Source organism: Phascolarctos cinereus, unplaced genomic scaffold, assembly GCF_003287225.1.
Source record: "Phascolarctos cinereus isolate Bilbo 61053 unplaced genomic scaffold, phaCin_HiC Scaffold_4;HRSCAF=312, whole genome shotgun sequence".
Taxonomy (NCBI): Eukaryota; Metazoa; Chordata; class Mammalia; order Diprotodontia; family Phascolarctidae; genus Phascolarctos; species Phascolarctos cinereus.
Window position 1 is genome coordinate 298042937 of NW_027555847.1, and position 20424 is coordinate 298063360.

The window sequence follows — 20424 nt, forward strand, 5'->3', positions numbered from 1 at the left end:
GATAGTACCATTGTACCCTGTCCTGATCAGATAATACCAACCACCAATCCATCAGTCAATCAAGTATTTGTTAATTACCTACTTTATGCCAGGCTGTTCTAAGCACTTGGGGATACAGATACAAAGAATGAAATGACCCCTGCTCTCAAAACTAGCATTGTAGTGGGAGAGAGATGTACATGTAGAAATGCAGGTTGCCTCCGAAATAATAGTGTAGCTTTAAGCCACAACTTTTGAGACACTCTGCATACATAACAGAAATATAAATTAAATAAATGCAAAATAGCTAAATACAAGTTAATTTTAGAGGGAGGGCACTAGCATTTGGGTGTGGGGGTTTGGAGAGGGAGTGTGTGGATTAGGCAAAAGATACGGCTTGAGTTTCCTTTTTAAGGAAAAGTAAGACTATGAAGGCTAGATATGGAAGAACTGCATTTCAGGCAAGTGGAAGAGTCAGAGCAAAGACAAAGAGATGGGCAGGAAGGCTGGAAAGATAGGTTGTGGCCAGATTGTGCAGGGCTACAGAAACAAAAAGCAAAAAAGTTGACATTTTGTCCTAGAGTCCAGAGGTAGCCACAAGAGTTGACTGAGCAGGCGAGTCACGTGGTAAGATTTACTCTGAAGGATAAATATTTCAGCAGCAATGTGTAGTGTGGACCATGCAGAGTTGGAAGAGACTGGAGTCAGACCAATTAGGAAGTTGTTGCAATAATCTTTGCCAGAGGTGATGAAGGCTTGAAGTAAGATGGTATCTTCATGTATGTAGAGAAGGGATCAGGTTTGAGAAATGTCATGAATGGCAAGATTTTTCACTACTAATTAGAGAAATTTAAATTAAAGCAACTCTGACGGTCCATCTCACACTGATCAGATTGACAAAGCTGACCCTTCTAGAAAGGAAATTGACAGATGTTGGAATGGGGTGTGGGAAATAGGAAATGATTTGGCCCGCTTGGACGATGCTGTTCCCTGTCTTTCTGTCAGATGCCTGGCTGCCTCATCTAGGCTGACTTGTAGGTAGCACCTGGTGGGGATTGCAGGCCTCTTCTCTGCAAGCGCTGCTTTTTTGATGATGGCTAGAAACAGGGCCAGTGGCCAGGAGTGGGACAATTAGGGAGGGTGCTGTTATTCCTGGGCCTCTTCACAAAAGAAAAACTGCTTTCAAGGAACTTGTAACCTCGCCCTTTATATGGGCAAAACACATACAAAAGAAATACAAGATAATTTGGAGGAGAGGTTAAGGCACAAGCAGCTGGCGACTCAGGGAAGGCAAGATGTAGAAAGAGGTCCTTTGGCTAATCCTTAAAGGAAGCAATAGATTCTAACAGACACCAGCTGGTAAGGGAAGAGTCCCTACCAGGCTTAAGGGAGAGCCAGTGCAGTCACGGAGGTGAAATACTGTCTATGAGCAGCAGTAAGGAGGACATTTTTGTTGCGCCATTGTTTGTCTCAATGAGAATAACATGTACTAATACTAGAAAGGTAGTTCGGGGCCAGGTTGTGAAAGGCTTTAAATGCCAGAGGAATTTAAATTTGATCCCTATTCAGTAAAGGAGCCAATAGAGTTTATTGAGTAGAGGCCTGTACTTTAAGGGGGGAAATCACTTTGGCAACTTTATGGAAAATGAATTGGATTAGGGTGAGTCTAGAGGTAGAAACTGTGTGGGACAGTGACCACTGAAATCAAGAGTTTGGAGTCTGAATCAGAGATCAGAAAAGGTCTTTATTCTTTCTCATGAGAAAGGGCACAGCTCTTGTTGCCCAAGCAGTGGGAGCCAGGGAGTGTGCCCGCTGGCTTTGAGAAGCAAAGTTTTATAGCCCTAACGCATGCCCCCTCCCACTCTCTTACCTCTTTCCCCCATTGGCTGGGTACTAAGGCTTACAATCTAAACTCGGCAACTAATACCCAATAGAAGCAAACATACCCATATTTGGGAACTAGATGTATGCATGTACCAGGAAGCAGGAGCGACCAGGAACTGCTTGCACTGACACGGATTTTTGAGAAAGGTGAAACTCAACTCAGGGTTTAAGCCTGAGGGAACTGCACTTTAGGCCATCTCTCACAAGACCAATTAGGAGGTTATTGCACCAGCTCAGGCAAGAGGTGATGAATGAATGAATGGATAAATATTTATTAAGCACTTACTATGGCAAAGCACTGTAAGTACTGGGGACACAAATTGAAAAGTTAGGACAGTCCGTCTTCTCATGGAAAATTCCCATGATCCTTAAGGTGCAGCAGCAAGGTGGATGGCAAGGCCTATTCTATAATGTCCCTTCCACCAACAAAATCGTATCAGTTTTTGATGTTGAAGCCTTTGACAGGGCCAAAGACTTTGCTGGCAAAAACCTTCTTTTATATAGCTGTAGCATCTGTAGGAGCAGTTCCTGGGCTGCAATTCCCCAGGAGTATGGGCAGCATGCTAGAAACATTTCTATTCCCAAGGCTTTTGGGCTTATCTCCATTAGGGTCTGAGGAAAGATGGTGGCCAAGGAGGTGGTGTGGTGGTTTGAATTATCTGGCACATGCTGCCCTCCTGGCTCCCTCTTGGGCTGATTCAGCTGGTCTGGCTTGCCTGCCCTGTGAAGGCTGCTTGGCCTAAACTAGGATGTCAGCTCTGTGAGTGGCTGAAAGGGGACAGATGTGAAAGACATGGAGGTAAAAATAACAAGGTTTGGCAGCAAATTAGGTGTGTAGGGGCAGTGAGGTTAAGTGGTCAAGAGTGACAACAAGGAAACAAACCTGAGTGACCAGAGGGATGGCGGACTCTCCGCAGAAACAGGGAAAGACTGAAGAAAGGTGGGTTTGGGAGGAAAGTTCTGCTTTGAATATGTCAAGTTTGAGATGCCTATGGAACATCTGATTTGAAATATCTGATAGTTGGTGCTGTGAGAGGCTCTCAGAAGACTAGGGCTGAGAATAAATCTAGGAGTCATCTTCATATAGGTCAATTCTGCTCAGTCGTGTGGATGAGTGGGAAGGGGCAAAATTTGAGGGAGGGGCAGAAAGACAAAGCTAAGCCTAAGGAACTAGGTCATCCATTGTCTCTGCTACAGGCTTAACCTCTAGCCTGGCCTTTCATATGCAGATATGGCCAGCCAAGCCTGAAAAAGCCTCCAGCTTACCCCTACTGAAGAGAGATCATTGACCTGTCTAGAAAGGTCAGAAACAGGTGATATCCCACTTGGGATCTATTAATAACATTCTGTGCCAAAGATGAATTGTTTTAGGAGGCCGGGTTTAGAAGCTCAGGTCCTTTCTTTTGAAGTAGGAACCTTAACCATCAGGGAGTGACTTAGGATACCGGATATTAGGCGGCCCCAGGGGCTTGTCAGTGTCCTCCAGACAGCTTGCAGACACTCTTCAGAATGTCACTTCTTGCCTCGGAAAGAAAGCAGCAACCTTGAAGCGTCTGGTCATCCTAGCTGCTGACTCATCCTGTTCTGCCAGCTTATTTAAGCACAAACCCCGTGAGGCCGAGTACCAGTCACAATTTGGTATGGTCCATGCTGTGTTCCCACCTTGCCTTTCTTTATCCTGGGCTGCAGCTGCTTTTTCCAGTTCTCTCTTCAGCGGCAGAGGACTTCCTAGGTAGATGGCCTGGTATTAGACATGTATTTTTGTCTGAGGCCTCTCCTTCTTTACTAAGAAAAACTAACTTTCCTAAAATTTGGGCAGCTCTCCTCTTATTTTCAATGCCTTTTAAATGATAGAAGGTGGGGGTGGGGTGGTGTTGATTGATGATGGGGCTAGGGTGAGGGGGTCATTCTGCTTACTGTATGTCAGTTTGGAAGGAGACAGGGATAGCGTCCTAGACGTAGCGTCAGGAAATTTGAGTTTGAACCCAGCCGTTGCGACCCTGTAAGTCACAACCTCTCTCTGCCTCAATTTCCTCATGTATAAAATAGGGATAATAATAGCATCTTCCTCAGAGGGTTGTCATGAGAATCAGATGAAATAATCTGTAATTCTCTCCCTCCTCATTGCTGCTTCTTGACTCTCTTCAATTCCCAGCTAAGATCTCACCTTTTATGAGAAACTGTTCCTAATCTCCCTCTATAATTATGTCCAATTTGTTCTGTGTATCTTGTTTGTACACAGTTGTTTGCATGTTGTCTACTCCATTAGACTGACTACGTGCTCCCTGAGAGCAGAGATTATCTTTGCCTTTCTTCGACTCCCCACCCCCTACTTAGCACAGTGCCTGATACACAGTAGGCACTTAATAAATAGTTTTTGACTTAACACACTTTGTCAGCATTAAAGAGCTATAGAAATGCTAGTGACTATTAGCTGTTATTATCAGACAACAGAACAGGTCTTCTTTGTTTAAGCACCTTTTAAACAAACACCTTTGCCCAAATGGAGATGAGATGTTCTCCCCACCCCCACCCCCAGTAGTCCCTGCCATCCCTGACTGCCACCTTGTAGTCAGAGTTTCTTGACGCTCTCCTCTTGGCTGTCGCCCCTTAGCATGTCAGATGAGGACTCTGGCTGTTTGGCAGACATCCTTTTTCTACACAACCTGCCCAGAAGAGCTGGCTGCTGGATTTGTTGCTGGTCACCTGGCTCTGCTCCTAGACTTTCTTAACGATGAGACAGGCTTGCCATTTGATACTGGTGATGTTGATGAAATTGCTGCCGGAGCTGGACGTGATGACTCTGAGAAGTCCAAGATTTAGTGGGAACTCCTACGTACTGGAACAAAGGTCCCATTTGACCTTCGGTCACTCACTTCCTCAGATACTGCACAACACCTGAGTTCAAGTCCCCTAGCTGTATGACTCCAGGCAAATCACTTAACTCCTCTTAGTCTCAGCCTCCTAATCTATAAAATGGAGGTAAGGGATTGGGCACAATGACCTCTAAGATCCTTTGCCACTCTCAATCAATGATCATAGTGCAAGATCTTCTTCTCTCTTTATTGCTATAGTCATGACATGTTCAGCTGGCCTTATGATTTAATTCTGAACTTTGCCTGATTCCAGTCTAATCCATTAGCCTCTTCAAATGACATGAAACTAGGTTTTCCCTCCCGAGCCCATGAATCTTTATTAATAGTTTATTCAACTGAAACATGCTGCCAATTTATTAAGTTAATTGAATCACAATCAAATGAATTAGAGGGAAGTATTAAGTATATACCATGCTCCAGCTGTTCAGATTAGAACATGGCTCGCTATATTTAAATTGCCAGGATAGAAAATATTAAAAATAAAAAAGTGGTACTGGAAAAAAATACCAGGGGAAAATATGCATGTTTTTTATGACTTGTTGATATCTATGGGGTTTTTCTTAAGCCTCAAAACAATTTACAGAATTGCCAGCTGCATTCAGTACATTCAGAACAGTATCATTTCACCCACAGCTGAAACACTGCCACGGCTGGAGCAGCACATAGAAGCCATTCCAACAGACATGCCAATGAATGTTCCGGGTCAGTAAGTGACGAAGAGGATCTGGGCCATTTAAAGCAACAGGGTTTATGTGTGCGCAAATGCCAGCATATCCAGTGGAAATGGGTCAGCTTCTATGCTTAGGAAGAGAGAGAGGCACAGGAAACTGAACGGCCACGGTGACATATGACCTCAGCTTCCCTTCAAAAATCTGCAGTCTGCTATCAAAGAAATGCTGGGAAAGGGAGAGGGTGCCTTTGGAACACATGGTCCCCCACCCACCCAAGCTGAATAGTGATCACAAGGTTCATAGTCAATTTCTTAATTGTTGCAATGCGTTCTGGGAGTCCCATTAAAGAGCAAGTTTTGTTTTGTATGGTTGGCTGCGATGAATATTCTTTTGGAAGCTGGGAAAAGGCACGGCCTTTTTTCATTCCTAATGTCTATGATTCAATTCTGACTCAAAAGGAAGTGTGCCACCGACTGAATCACCAAAACCACTTCCTGTGGCTGTTTTGTTTATTCTGGGAGGGCATCAGGCCAAGGGCTGGCCTGCCCTGACCCTGGTGGGTTTGTCAGAGCCAAAAAAGATCCCAGCCTAAGGTGGTTTGGCCACAGATTCCCAAGAAGAGAATATATTCAATTTTAAGTGTTTAGTTTCTTAGGAAAGGGTCAAGCAACACGGAAATGAACATGTGTTTGAAAACCAGACAGGCCCATTATTCAACCTGGACACTCTTAATTTTTCTAATGATAAGTAAGATCTGTTTCTGATGGCTACTTCAAAGTGCTGACTGTAAAAATGTTGTGTTTTTCCCTTGGAGGTATATTTTATAAAGACAAAGGAATAATAATAACTGACATTCACATATCAATTTAGATTTTGCAAAGCCCATTTTCTCATTGATGCTTATGACAACTTCTATTATGTGTACTATTTTCCCCATTTTACAGATGTAGAAACTGAGACTCAGAAAGATTAAGTGAATAGCCCACTTAACAATAATAATAATAGCTAACACTTATATAGTACTTACTATGTGTCATTACACAGCTAGTATGTGTCAGAGGTGGGATTTGAACCTAAGTCAACAAGTTATTCAAGCATTTAAGTGCCAGTATTCATGTGAAGCAGCTAGGTGGCTCAGTGGATAGATAGAGCTCTGGGCCTGGAGTCAGGAAGACCTGAGTTCAAAGCTGTCCTCAGACACTCACTAGCTTTGTGACCCTGGGCAAGTCACTTAACCTCTGCCTTAATCTACTAGGGAAGAAAATGGCAAACCACTCCAGTATCTTTGCTGAGAAAACCCCAGATGAGGTCACAGAGTCAGACATGACTGAATGACAAAACAACAATGTTCCAGATACCATTCTCTACCCTGGAGATGTAAGAAAGGAAAGGAATAAAACAAATGTTTATTAAGGGCCTACTATGTGCCAGGCTGTGTTAAGTACTTTGCAAATATTAACTCATTTAATCCTTACCACAATTCTGGGAGGTAGGTGTTATTATTATCCCCCACTTTACAATTGAAGAAACTGAGGTAGCCAGAGGTTAAATGACTTGCCCAGGGTCATACAGCTAGTACACATCTGAAGCTAGATTTGAACTCAGGTCTTCCTGACTCCAAGGCCAGTGCTCTATCCACTGTGGCACCTACTGTGAAACAGTCGTTTCCCTGGAGAAATTAATAATCTGGTCAAGGGAGACAATATATACTTATATAGGTGTATACCAAATTTAAACCCAAGGGTAGAGGGTAGAGGTGGGAGGTCCTAGCAGTTGAGGGGACCAGGAAAGGCTTCATAGAAAAGGTGGTACTGGAGCTCATCCATGAAGGAAATGATGGATTCTAAGAAGTGGAAGTGAGGAAATGTACATTCTAGGCATATGGGACAGCCAGTATAAAGGTGTGGAGATAGTAGATTTATGTAAGTGCTATGCATGAGGAACAGTAAGAAGTCTAGTTGACTGAACCACAGCCAGCTAGACTTCTGTAAAAAAGCAAAAAATGTAGGCTTGGGTGAAGTTGTGAAAGGCTTTAAAAGCCAAGCCACTGGAGTTTATTAAGTGGGGAGTATCATGGTTGGAGCTGAGCTTTGGGGGTTGGGGGGGGGAAATCACCTTGGTAGCTGTGTAGAGAATGGATTGAAGTGGAGAGGAACTTGAGGAAAAGGGACCAATTAGGAGGCTGTAGCAGTGGCTATGTGAATAGAGAAAAAGGATGGATCCAAAAAATTGGATGGAGGTAGAATGGACAAGGTTTGGCAACTGATTAAATGTGAGATGAGATACAAGGTTACAAACTAGGTTGGTCTCCTCAACAGAAATAGGAAAGTTTGAAAGAGTTGGGCCGGGGAAGAAAGAGAATGAGTTCTGTTTTAGACATATTGAGTTTGTGAAGCATGCATATCCACAGAGCTGTCCAGCAGCTCGACTGGAACTCAGAACAACGAACTGAGGCTTGGCTATATAAATCTGGTAACCACAGAGATGATAATTTAGCCCATGTGAGCAGATGAGATTACTAAGACAGAAAGAGCATAGAGAGGAAAGAGAAGAGCCCAAAGCAGACCCTTGGGAACCTTCACATTAGGGAGCATGATATGAAAGATGTTTTAGCAAAGGAGACTGAAAAGAGGCAGACAGAGAAATAGGCAGAGAACCAAGAGAAAGCAGCAGTTTCATGAAACTTGTATGAGTAGAGAGCATCCAGGAGGAGAGGGTCATTAATGGAGGCAAATGCTGCCAAGACCTCAAGAAGTATGAGAATTATAGTTAGCATTTATGCAGTACTTAGAGGTTGTCAAATCACCTTACATATAGCTCATCATATCATCACAAAAATCCTGGGAGGAGCTATTTATTATCCCCACTTTACAGATCAGAAAATGGAAGACAAGAGATTTCAATGACTTTCTCAGGGTCACACAACTAAGAAGTATTTGAGGCCAGATTTGAATTCAAGTCTCTCTGACTCCAGGTCCAGCACTTCTATCCGCTGTGCTTTTTGTTGTTGTTTGGTCGTTTCAGTCATGTCTGACTCTTCTTGATCCCATTTGGGATTTTCTTGGTAGAGATACTAGAGTGGGTTGACATTTCTTTCTCTAGTTCATTTTAAAGATGAAGAAACTGAGACAAATAAGTGATTTGCCCAAGATCACACAGCTAATAAGTGTCTGAGGAAAGATTTGAACTCAGGAAGATGAGTTTTCCTGACTGCAGGCCTGGTACCCTATCCATTGTGCTGCCTAGATGCCTATTGAGAAGGGGTTATTAGATTTAGCAATGAAAAGATCGTTGGTAACTTTGGAGAAAGCCATTGAGCGATGAGGTTGGAATCAAATTGCAAAGGGTTAATAAGTGAGTAAAGGGAGGTAAATTGGAGGTATCTAGATAACTCCTTACAGGAGTTTGGCTGAAAAAAAGACAGGAATAATATAGGACAATAGTTTGAGGAGGTGTATGTCTACTGATGTCATGCTATATCAAATCATAATGTGCTCCCTATAAAATCACTTCCAAATAGCTCAAGTAGGCTTCAGGGACACTAGAACCCACACTTTTCAATCTTGTATTGGTCCTGGAGTCTTTGAGGGTATTGATCTGGTTAAGAAAGGATTTCAGGGCTCCAAAGCTACTTAGTAGGTCCACTTCAGGAACTGGTTGCTGGAACACTAGATGTTCAGAGATATTTAGAGTCAGAGAATCAGAGATGCAAAAGATTACAAATTTTAGAGCTAAAAGGAATATTAGAGACTGTTATTTTGTGCATTGAGAAATCTGAAGATTAATTTGGAATATCTCTAGAGGTCTTGGAACTCACAACATGACTTTCCATCTTCCATGACTTTATATGAACTCTCATACCTAGAATGCTCTCCATTCTTATTTTTATCTCTTAGAAACCCTAAAGAGTCATGGAATACTACCTTCTTTGAAGGATTAAAGTTGTAGGTCACCCCAAGGGCCATGGAGAGGCTGTGACACAGAGATAACAAGGAATTGCATGGAAATGTTGGAAAGACTATCATCAGATAAGTCTATGTCCAACTGTGAGAAAAAGATGGTGACAAGAGAGCCAGAGCTAACTGACGAGCACCATATTCTCCACTGATCTCCATGTAATGTCAAGAAATCTAGAGGAAATTCCTCAGCATGGTGGACTCCTTCTAGTGGATTTGTGGGAGGAGATGACAAGAGCAGCAGGATGGCCAGACAAAGATAGGTTGTAACCTGTATTGTCGGAGGCAGTAGCCACAATTATGAGGTCATAGATTCATCAAAGAATAAAATGATCAATATTTCCTTGCTAACAATGATGATTAATAAATCACATTTCTATTCTCTTTAAGGTTTGCAAAGTACTTCCCTCACAATGACTTAGATGTTGTAAATATTTTTAAGTATTATTTGTAAATGTAACATTAAATATGTAATATTTATGCAATGGTTGAATATAATGATTCATGTAATAATTAACTATGCAATATGTAAATATTATTCTTGTTTTACAGTAACAGAGATTAGCCATGATCACATAGCTAGCAAGTTTTTGAAGCAAGATTTAAACACGGGGCACATAACTCCAGGTACAAGAATCATCCTGCTATGCTATGGTGCCCCTCTTTTACTCAAGTCATAATCACCAAATAACACATTTGATTTGGGGTCTTTTTATTTTTTTGGAGGGGAAGAGAATGGGGGGAATTTGGAGAGAGACAGATTGGTATAATAGTTCAAAGCCAGTAGGACCTGGTATAAATCCTGTCTCTTACAACAACAGGGGTTGTTGTAAATCCGGGGTCTGGATCAAAATCTAAATATTCAGATTTAGAATTGGAAGAGATCTTACAAATCATGACCTAGTCCATTTTACAGATGAGAGAACTGAGGCACAGAGCTATTATAACAGAGCTGGACCTTAATCCCACAATTCAGCGCTCTCTTCAGTATGCCACGCTGTGATTTTTTGTTATTTTCTTAATAAAAGTAAAGAACTTTAGCTATATTGTAAATAGTTAGCTATGACTAGGGGTTATCAGTAGCAATGAAAGCAAATGATTTCTTTCAAATGGAATCCTTGTTTCAGAAGCCCAACAATAGCTGCAAAAAAATGCATCCCTGGACACATTTTTCTCAGACCTGAGTCCCATGTACAGGAACAACTCTTCCTATCTACCCCTCTCCCCATTTCTTTAGCTATGTGTTCCACACATGTTGGAAAGGATAACATTTAAACTCATTTTAACTTTTCGCAATATCACTTCAAGTCAAATGTCACAGAAAATTGCATTGAACTCTTGACCAATCTGTCTGGTTTTTTCCCCGCATTGGAATATTGGCTAAAGTAGAAATAGCAACAAGGAAAATTTATTCCTTTGGCAGAAAAATGTCCTCTCTAAATTCTTGTGTGTTTTGTTTTGATTTTCCTTGGTGACTGGAGGTCAACTTCAGCCCACTAAAGCAAAGGCTCCAAATTTTAAATCTTCTTTTTCTGAGTGCTGACTCCATGCCAAAACTGAGGCAATGACACAAGAAAACATATTCTGTGTGTGTGTGTGTGTGTCTTTTCTCTGTCTCCTTCTAGCCCTCCCTAGTTCTTCTTTCTCTTCTCTCTCCTCGATTCATTTTCTTTCTCTCCTTTACTCTCTTTTCTCTTTCCCCACCCTAGTTACACACACACACACACACACACACACACACACACACACACACACACACACACACACACACACACTCTCTCACACTCAGCAGACGTTTTAGGAACTGAAAAGTTTTATTTTGTTTCTGAAACTGTACTTTATTTCCTTTAAACGTCAATTTCTTGCTATCTCTACATATTCTTAGTGAACTATTGGGTTGAAATGAAAATAAACGATTGCCCATGGACCCAGGATGCAAAAGATATCATGCTAGGCCTAACAGGATCAAGGAGTAACCTAAAGGCAATATATCATCTCCTGCTTCTCGTTTTAAAATTTCAATTGGCTTTTTTTAGGGCTAGACAAGAGGGAGACAACTATGAAAGTACAGTAACTGATGCAGGAAGAGGATTATGTTTTCTTAGCCTTATGGAGTAGAGAACAGTCCAGAAGGGGAGAAAGAAAGCAACAGGTAAATGTAATTGGTAAAAACGCAAAGTATGTGGGCTTAATCGTTTTAGAAATATTTGGCAAGCTGTATCACAACTCATAACTATCTTAGCTTTTTCTGTTCTCAGTAATGGTGAGATCTGATTCTCTCACAATCAAAAAATAAACATTTATGAAGTATAATTATGTGTCAGACACAGTCCTAGGCACTGGGGACACAAATACAACAGGGGAATAATTTCTACTCATAAGGCGTATGAGGGGATTTTGGATATTCCAGAACAAATTCTCCCAAATGTAATAGGATTCTCCAAAGTATTTCACATATTTATTGGTGTCAATCAACAAATATTGATTAAGAACCTACTATATGCCAGGCACTATGCTAAGGAAGTAAACAAGCATTAATTAAGTGCCTACTCTATTCCAGGTGCTTTATAAATATTATCTCATTTGATCTTCACCACAACCTTGGGAAATAGATAATATTATCCTCATTTTAGAGTTGAGGAAACTGAGGCAGATAAAGATCAGGTGACTTGCTCAGGGTCACACAGCTAGTCAGTGTCTGAGGCCAGATTTGCACTTAGGTCTTCCTGATGCCAGGACTGTTACTCCATCCATTGTGCCACCTATCTGCCTCTAACACTGTGTATTTCTGCTAAATGGTGCAACCCCAACTGCTTACGATATCAAGATTCAAGTATAGATCTATAATGTTACTAGAGACAGCTAGGAGGTACAGTGGATAGATTGCTAGTCTTGGAGGCAGGGAGACCTAAATTCCAGTCTGGCCTCAGATACTTGTTGTATGACCCTGGGCAAGTCACTTGACCTCTGTTTGCCTCAGTTTTGCCATCTGTAAAATGGGATAATAATAGCATCTACCTCCCAGAGTTGTAGTGAGGATAAGATACTATTTGAAAATCACTTAGCCTAGTACATGTTGTTCAGTCATTTTCAGTTGTGTATGACACTTTGCGGCCCCATTTGGAGTTTTCTTGGCAAAGACACTACAGTGATTCACCATTTCCTTCTGCAGCTCATTTTTTACATATGAGGAACTGAGGCAAATAGGGTTAAGTGACTTATCCATGGTCCCACAGCTAATAACTATCTCAGGCCAGATTTGAACTCAGGAAGATGAATCTTCCTGACTCCAGGCCCAGCACTCTATGCATTATAGAGCCACCTATCTGTCTACCTGTTTGTTACCTAGTAGGTGCTGTGTAAATGCTGATTCCCTTCCCCTCATCCAAGGCCTTATGTTTCCCTTTAGGAAGAAAGAGATCATTCCCTACTGCATGAAGCCATGTAGTAGAGATCATGTAGTCCTGGGCCCACTACAAAAATGGTGGTCCAGGCTATAAGGATTGCAGGGCCTCAGGAATGGGAATTAGGTGAGGGGCAAAGTGTAGTAATACCTGACATTTATATATCATTTCAATATTTGAAAGATATATATATTTCTATAGTGATCCTGACAATAACCCTGCGAAGTAGGTGTTATTATCCTAATTGTAGGTGTTATTTTTATCCTAATTTTAAAGATGAAGACAAAGGCTGATTTGACTCCACCTCATTGTGCCCCCATCCTGGGTCCCCTCTTTCTCACAGTCCCCTTTTCGTTCTCCTTTTTTGGATGCTATCTTCCCCTCTTAGATCACAAACTCTCTGAGGGCAGGGAATAGCTTTTTTTTTTTTCTTACTTGTAAGTATCCTCATCTCTTAGTTCAGTTCCTGGCACGTAGTAGACACTCAACAAATGTTTATGGTATTAGATTGCATTGCACCCAGAGCATTCTCTCTAGACTTGCATGACCTCAAGCAAATCGTTGGACCTCCATGGGCTTGAATGTCTTTGTCTGTAACAGAGAAGTTGGACTTCTGAGATGGCTTCTGAGGTCCCCTCCAGCTCTAGCTCAGTGATCCTGTTTTGATTTCCCCATCTGGCCTTTCTTCCTTGAGGGCCCTTGATCCAGGCCATCACCTTTCTTAAAGCTAGACATTGGGCTCAAGTGGCCAGGTCACCAACTGTTATGAAGTTCAGTAAACTCCCGAAACAATATCATGGGCCCTTCATAGCTTTCTCATTATTCAATGAGTCATTGAATGGCCCACAAACGTGCTGTCTGTGCCCTTCTAGGTTCAAGGTCAGAATCAGTGGCATTTCCTCTAGTGCGTGCTCTGCTTTAGATGGGTCGATTTTGTACATTATGAGCATTGCACTTCCTGGACAAGGCCGATTTTGACTGATCTGTCAACAAAGGAAATTTCCTATTGAGACTAAAAAGATGAATTATTTTTCCTGTTTGATGACTCCATCCAGGAAAAGAATAATCTCACATTAGGATGCCATAGGACACATTGATCACACATACCAATTCAAAGCCATTGAAAGACAATGTTTGATTTTGTTTTTAAAAAGTCAAGTCAATAGGCATTCATTTATTACCTCCTCTGTGTCTGAATATGTACAGTAGCATAGTAGTAGCTGCAACATATTTATTTACTAAGAAAACTTGGGTTCTAGCCCTAGAATTTTTTTGGAGGCAATTGGGGTTAAGTGACTTGTGCAGGGTCACATACCTCTGAGGCCAGATCTGAACTCAAGTTCAAAGTGACTTCAGGGCCAGTGCTCTATCCATTGTGCCATCTAGCTGCCCCCTAGTCCTAGCTTTGCCACAAATTAGCTGTGCCTTCGGGCCAGTCATTTCACTCCTCTAAGCCTCAGTATAAAATGGCAGGGCATTGGATTAGAAGACACCCCCACCAAGACCCTTCTAGCTTTAAATTTAAATTACTCCCAAGTAATTTTTAGCTCTAAAATCCTGTGATTCTAATATTTAGATTAGAAACCTACATATAACTTCATAAATTGCTTCAGATACTTCATGACAGTTTTTATGTACATTCTTAAACTAGCATAAGGTTTCAACAACAAAGGATATCATTTTCTTTTGTTCCTTGCAACTTTTACTTATCTATTTTCCATTTATTTAATCATTAATTTATTTATTTGTTCATTCATTCATGTAGACAATGTCAACAACTATTTATTGTATACTAAAATCAATGTGTTGTGTGAAGTGCTGGCAGTGATACTTAGGTAAAGAATACATAGCACCTGAGTTTGTGGAATTTCCACTCTAGTTTGGTGATTAGTGTAAGATACACATACTTGAGAGAAGAGCAATCCAAATGCCTTGAGTTCAAATGAAAGAGGTATAAAAATAAAACAAGTTAAAATAAGCATGATAACTCCCATTCATCCAGCGTCGGGGAGTGGTTATCATTTGATCTTGGCCTTAAAGGTCAGCAATCTGAAAAATGGTGAAAATGCTAAGGACTTCAATGAAGTGCTGCTCAAATACCAAACAGGAAATTCCTGTATGTAAAATGAAAAGCAAAGTAACAAATTAAAATGCAAAGGGATAAAGTAACTGCAAAGAAAACTTCATAGCATGGAAAAGGCTTTGTTTGTCTATACTCAGTTCTCTCTCCCAGGGCCTAGCACAGAAGGTGTGTGTTGTATTAGAAGTTGATTGGTTTTTTTTAAATTTGGAGGGCCTCTGCGCGAGCGTGCACGCACGCACACACATACACACACACACACACACACACACACCCACCCACACACACACACACACACCCAATTCAGATGAATGGTTTGAGTCAGAATCAAATCTAAAGCTAAATATTAAAGAAACCTGTCATTATGACAACAAATTCTTTAAGTTTATTTATTACTAATCTAGTATTTTCATTGTCTTGTAAAACAACAGCAACAAAACTTTGGAGCACGAACCTGAAGCAAGCAAAATAAAATTAATTGAAAGAAAGAACATTTTGCTGTAGAACAGGCCTGCACAACCTGAAGCCCATGGGCACGCCAAGGGATTTTAGGAGGCGCTCGAAAAATGTAGAGGATGTTTTCCTCTACATTTTTTGAGGACCGCCTCAAATCCTTTGGTGGGCCACGGGTTGTGCAGGCCTGTGCGTAGAACAACCAAAATGCTACCTTCCCACTGAGGATTACAAAGTCCTCTCAAACATTTCGTGCTGGACAGGTGAACATTGTTGTTCTTGTTTTCCAGATTTGGGCGGGGAAAGGCAAAGGAAGGACAAATGCCTTGCTCTTTATCATACCTTTTGGTAAATAAATGTGGTCTCCCGGTCTCCTAGGAAGTCAAACGTTCAGGAGCTCAATTAGCAAACAACAAGCTTTGGTTGGGTGAGTATTGTGTCATGGTTTCAAGTATCATGTCACACTTGAATAACATCTTCAATTGTGTTTTGGAGCCAAGTAAAAATAAATACACCTAAAGATGAATTTCTAATTTAGTTGAATTTGTAAGTGATGGAAACAGTACAAAACTGAAGTTTTAATACGAAAAGAGAAAACTATGTTAGACAAATAAATAAGCTGTAACTAGTTGAGGACAGTTATTTCTATAGTATAAGTACGAAATAGAAGTGTTTACACAGTGCTATCGACGAAGATAGCAATATAGTCAAGATAGCAAACATAGCAAATAAAATGTTAGATTTGGATTTAGGAAGAGCTGAGTTCAGATTCCAACTCTGACATGAGCTTCGTGACCTTCGGGAAAGCCATTACTCGACTGCCCTGGAGCATAATCCTCCTGTGATCTTAATGGGATTGCAGGCTGAGTTGGTAGAAGCCAGGTGTTCTCCACACTGGACAAATTACAGTAAGGGATTTCAAAATAACAAAGGGGAAGCTGCCAGCTTCTGATGGCTTTCGGGAAGAAAGAAACTGGTCCTAACTGGAAGAAACAGGAGCAGGAAATCCCTTCCCAGGAGTACAAAATACTCAGAAAGATCACACTTCTTGGTCAGTATCCGTTTCCTTCCCAAAAATCGACAGCTCTTTCCAAAATAGGTGATTTTTAAAATTTGATAAAGGAAGAGATTAAGGGGCAAGCCAGCGAGCCTTCATCTTGTGGTGCAGCAGAAAGAGTGCTGAAAGTGTGTGTGTGTGTGTGTGTGTGTGTGTGTGTGTGTGTGCGCGCGCACGCGCATTGTGAGAGACCAGACTTGAGTTTGAATCCTGTCTTTACCACAACCTGTGTTCCCTTCAACAAATGATTTCACCTCTTTGGGCCTTGAGGGTATGACTTCTAGATGACCTCTAAGATCTCATCCAGCTTTAGACATATTTGATTTTATGAAATACTGAAATTTATTACACTCTGTACTCTGGATATTATTTTGTGATTAATCATGTCTTTTTGGTCAGTTTTCCCAATGTTGCCATTTTGGCACAAGGTTGTTAACATCACTTACACTATTCTTCCTCCTTGGTTCCACAAGTACTTAAATATTACATATACATATATGTGTATATACACGCACGCACACACACACACACATATATATATATAAAATACACACATATACATCACTTACTACTTATACTATTCTTCTTCCTTGGTTCCACAGGAACTTAAATAAACATATATAAGTGTGTGTTCATATATATGAGTTCAGCTTATATATATAAATATATAATGTATACACATTTACATATATACATGCATATATGAGAGCACACATTATATATGTATATATAAACATATGCACACACACATGTCCCTTGAATAAAACTTCAGGATTTAAATTTCACCCATTAGTAAGGTACCTAGTTTGTCTTTAAAAAAAAAACTAGCATAGAAAAACTGAATCTTTGGGTTGGTACCTTAAAAAATGCAGTTAATGTAATTTGCTTTCAGTCCATCATTCTTTTTTTTTCTTGATGAGGCAATTGGGGTTAAGAGACTTGCTGAGGGTCACACAGCTAGGAAGTTTTAAGAGTCTGAGGCCAGATTTGAACTCAGGTCCTCTTGACTCCAAGGCTGGAGCTCTATCTGCTGCACCACCTAGCTGCCCCTCTTTTGGGTTATCATTGACTGTGCTAAGGAAAAAGCTAATGCTTGAGTTTGCCTAGTGTGATAAGACTAATAATATCTGCCATCATTTACCATCCATTCTCCACAACACGGGATTGACCTATTCCTTCCTTTTTCCTGCCACAGAGATTAGTTTCCCCTAAAGGGAGACAAAGTCTCCTGTGACCTGATTGACTTCTAGGTTTCCTGATCACATATGGGTACAAAAGTCTTACCTATAGGCAGTAGGGGCTCTGACTTGATGGATTTCCAAAGAATCACCATGTCCTTCACCATATCCTACCTCTGATGAAAAGATGTGTTTCCATATGAAGACAAGGGCAGGGGGGCGCCGCATTGAATGCTTGTTGCATATCCTCTCTGTGTTAGACCACAGTAACCTCCTCTTGGTTAGTGCCTTTCCAATTCCCTATTTGGTCCCCCAACATTGCATTAAACTGTCAACTAAAAAGTACAGGTGCTGGAGTCACTTCCCATTCCTGTCTAGTTCTTGGTTCTTCCAATAAGTTAGGACCAACTTTTTCCTTTCCCATATGACACTAAAATAGCAAAAAATATAATGCATTTTTGTCTCCCCCATAGCTTTAATGCCCCTTGAGCCAACAGTTTTGGCTTTTATTCTTTTCTTTGCACTTTGCACACAAATTTGCACAAGTGTATAAAAATCAAAGGGAATGTCACCTTATCATGAGACATTTTACTAATAGTACTGCTCTGGACTAATGTGGATGGGGCCTAGTGTTAGAAGCAGATTTTTCTGTAGGCATCCCAGATAAAGTCATTCAACACACTTTGTTGAAAGGGTTAATGCTTTGAACTCTTTTTGAATGTCAACTTACTCACACTGGCAATGTCTTCAGATATTAGGAAATCTCTTGAGACAGAAAGGAAAAAAAATACAGTGAGGCAATCTTTCTTTGGGGTGAAGTGTGATTTCACAATTTGTTTTTCAATGTTAGGATTGTTTAAAAGGGAGCTTGCATGTCAACATACATATAAATGAAAATCAAGTACTGAGAACAAACCCTAAATATTTTAAATATTTATGTCTATATCTTCTCTGATAGGATGGAGAAGAAGTTTACTGTTTTGCTGTCATTCATCCCCTGTTGCCTTCTGACAGTTGTAAATTTTTCTTTGGCAGACTTTCTAGATTGCTTTATCTTAACACATAAACAGTAAACAATAAGAATACTTCCTGTGTTTCCAAATAGTTATAGGAAAGTCAGTGCCCCTTAATGCACTCAACTTATTTCTTATGAAGAAGAAGGAGGAGGAGGAGGAGGAGGAGGGAGAGGGAGAGGGAGAAGGAGGAGAAGGAGGAGGAGGAAGAGGAGAGGAGGAGAAGGAAAGAAGGAAAGAAAAAATGAAGGAAGGGAGGGGGGGAAGAAGTGCTTCAATCTATCCTCAGTACATCAGTTCTTTATTTAGAGGTTGATAGTATGTTTTCATCATGAGTCTTTTGGAATTGTGGTAAGTCATTGTGTTGCTAAGAGTTCCTCAGTCTTTTATCTTTTCAACATTGTTGTCATTATATAAGTTGTTCTCCTGGTTCTACTCACTTCACTTCACATCAGCTTATGTGTCCTCCTGGACATATAATGAAACCATTCCTCTCATCATTTATTTATTTTTTTCATTTCCACAAATCATCTTCTATTTATTTTTACTCATGGATATATGTGTTCATCTTGTCTTTTCCAGTGATATTATAATCTCCTTTTAAAAAATTAATTTATTTTGATTTATCAATAATCTCTTCCACAAGCTTTTGAGTTTTAAATTTTTCTTCCCCTCCCTCCCCTCCTCCCTCCCCAAGATGGTGCGCAATCTGATATAGGCTATACATATACATTCTTATTAAACATATTTTCAAATTAGTGATGCTGTAAGTAGGAATTAGAACCAATAGGAGGAATCACCAGAAAGAGGAAACAAAACACAATAGGAGAAAAAATAGCAAATAGTATGCTTCAATCGGCATTCAGACTCCATAGTTCTTTCTTTGGGTATGGATAGCATTTTCCATCACCTCTCATCATTTCTTATAGCATAATAGTATTCTACCACGATCATATACCACAACTTGTTCAGTCATTCCCCGCTTGATGGACATCCCCTTGGTTTCCAGTTAGTTGCCACCACAGGAAGAGCTGCTAAAAATATTTTTGTATACATGAGTCCCTTTCCTCTTTTTTTTTAAAAATCTCTTCGGGATATAGAACTAGTAGTAGTATTTCTGGGTCAAATGGTATGCACAGTTTATTAGCTTTGTGGGCATAGTTCCAAACAGCTTTCCTGCATACCCTTTTCAAGGAGAGAGGTGATTCCCAACTTCTATTATATATTGCTAGTGAAGTGTATGTATCTAAGCCACTAACAACTGATGGGCGAGAAAGAAAGAAATTAAAGAAAAAATTACATTAACAATAGCACTGATCAGCATAACTAGCTGTCAGAAAGAGGCGGCATGGATAGAGTGGATAGAGGCCCTGCTACTTCAGAAGCCAGAAAGACCTGGGTTTAAGTTCAACCTGGGACACTAACTGGCTCCGTGACCTGAGGCAAGCTATCTAACTTCTCAGAGTCCCAGGAAACTCTCTAGACTTTAATTTGCTTAGCAGTTGGTGGTTTGCTTTGGTACAGCAAACTTTCCTGACCAGGAATTCCTTGCATCTAAGAAATTCACTGTCAGTCAAAATGGGCCATAGAGGTAACATGGTTCAATTGCAAGAGTCTGAAGACAGGATAATATTGTCCTAGTCATCCCTAATTTATTATGGAACTTAATATTTCTATGCCTAAATTTCCGTATCTGTAAGAGGAGCTAATATATATGAATTTACTTTGAAAAGTTAAGAAGTCCAATTTAAAGGAAAGATAGCACATGGAAATCATATGAAAATCAAATGCAAACATCTGCATTGCCTTTTTAAATCATCCTAACCACTTGATGGGAGGGAAAATCTTAATTCCAATCTTTCCATTGCCAGCT